This window comes from Arachis hypogaea, chromosome 13 (assembly GCF_003086295.3).
Source record: "Arachis hypogaea cultivar Tifrunner chromosome 13, arahy.Tifrunner.gnm2.J5K5, whole genome shotgun sequence".
NCBI classification, from domain to species: Eukaryota; Viridiplantae; Streptophyta; class Magnoliopsida; order Fabales; family Fabaceae; genus Arachis; species Arachis hypogaea.
The window spans coordinates 78,718,636-78,720,800 of NC_092048.1; the positions used below are offsets into that span (position 1 = coordinate 78,718,636).

At 39.0% G+C, this 2,165-nt stretch overlaps 1 non-coding gene across 1 annotated transcript; it reads right to left on the bottom strand.

Annotated features, from left to right (window-relative positions):
* Positions 1 to 1,750: 1,750 nt before the first annotated feature.
* LOC112738535 (small nucleolar RNA R71) lies at positions 1,751 to 1,858 on the bottom strand. Its single transcript, XR_003169491.1, has one exon. It is a non-coding gene; the product is annotated as a small nucleolar RNA R71 (small nucleolar RNA).
* Positions 1,859 to 2,165: the final 307 nt, after the last annotated feature.

Here is a 2,165-nt window from a genome sequence, read left to right on the forward strand (position 1 = left end):
GATGGATTTAATTAAACCGGATCTTAAATGCAAATGAAAATAAGCTTGGTGTAGCAATGAAACAAGGAAATTGAAATTGAAAGATGTAGATCTCAGGACTCAAGAGACTAGATAACCAATTCTAGATCTCACTGCCTTCTTAGATCCAAATTTAGAATTCAATCGCAAGAGATTATAAATCAAAACAGAAGAAAACTTGGATTCAAATCTCAATTCTCCAATGGTGCAGTGAAAGAAACAGAAAGAGATCTCAAGGTGAGATTGAGACAGAATTTCCTCAATTCTCCACACCCAAGACTCAAGCAAGAATTGCAATAAAGAAAATGAGAAAACGAAGAGGAAGAAAATTCAATTCTCCTCCCAGGTCCAAGTTACAGTCAGTAAATTCAAAAGTAAAAGTTGACGTCTTTCTAAATCAAACTAATATCTATTTATACACTTTCTTCAATTGATCATGGAGCCTTGAATTTGGGCCTTGGCCTTGATGGAATTGGATTGAAGATAGCCTCTGTTGATTGCCCTTGGTGTTGGAAAGAAATCCACTTGTGAACCGGACCATGGACCATTTACGTTTGAGTCAACGTTTGAGGCAAACGTTGACTCAAACGTCTTCGTATGTGGCATTATGCAGCTCGGCCAAGTTGCTGTCATCCACGTTTGAGCCAACATTTGAGGTCAAACGTGAGCTCAAACGTGGTTCTCCCATGCTACTCCTTTGGCCAATGTTTGAGGCAAATGTTGGCGCAAACGTGGCTCAATTAAATCATTAATCAGGGACTCCTCTTCATGCTAAATTGGCACCAATGTTTGACCTCACGTTTGAGGCAAACGTTGGCGCAAACGTTGGTTTACTCCAGGGGTGCTTTTGCTTGTTCTTGTGGCGCCAACATTTGACCTCACGTTTGAGGCAAACGTTGGCGCAAACTTTGCCTTCCCCTGGTGCATATGCCATGCCAATGTTTGCCTCCAAGTTTGAGGCAAACTTGGTCTCAAACGTTGGCCTCCCCTGGTGCATGTGCTATGCCAATGAATGCTAATATTCATTCATTTGTTCATTGGCAATTAAAAATCATGCATGTATTCATTAATTAATTAATAAAGCCAATTGCATTAACGTTGAAAGGGCTTGATATGTTCTTTAGCCAATTTGGCTTTAATATTGCATGCGTTTATTGGCTTTATTAATTAATGCCAATGTATTAACGTAGCATTCATTCTTTAATGATCAAATGCTTTATACATGCATTAATTTTTATAGCAATGCTAATTAATGAACTTTGAACGTTCATTCATGTAATGCCATGATGCATGCACAAGCATTAATGCATGTCAGTTCATGATGCCAAGGAACAAATGGTCATGGGCCACGCTTTTTCCTTCCTTAGGCCACGATTCCCTTGTTTCTTTCTTTTCTTCACCTACAAGTAATCAAAACAACCAATCAAAGTATCACAAAATTCATAAGGTTTATAAATCAATTAATTATCAATTAAATTTAGCTTAAACCTCATGATTTTGTATCAATTAAAGGGTGGTTGATTGATTCAAAGAAACTATGCACTTCCAATCCAAATTACTAACTTATAGTGCAAGAAAGTGCATAAAACTTATTGAAATCAAAGAAAAAGACTAGTAAAACTAGGCTAAGTTGACTTGTCATCACAACTCCCAACCTGAAGCAACTGTTACCAACTGGGATACGCTTAGGAGAGAATTTTTGGAAAAATACTTCCCAGCTAAAGTCACAAATAGACTGAGAAATGAGATCTCCTGCATTGTTCAAGGTAAATCAGAGACTCTCTTTGAATATTGGGAGCGCTTCAACAATCTCCTGGACGCATGTCCCCATCACATGATTGGTAAACTAGTATTGATCAGCTACTTCACCCAAGGCATGAACCCCCAGGATAAGACTACACTGGAAGGTGCCAATAATGGTTCTCTGAAAAAGTACAAAACCACAGATGAAGCATGGCAACTGATCAGGGACTTATCTGAGTCCACTAGGAATAACAGACAGAGGCGCAACCCCAAAGCTGCTGAAGAGATTTCCACTAGCAAAGAGACTACTGCTCTCACCCAGAGTATATATGAAATGACCAACCTACTGAAGCAGATGCAGTTGAATCAACAACAAGCGCAACAAGCTCAGCCTTCACCACAAC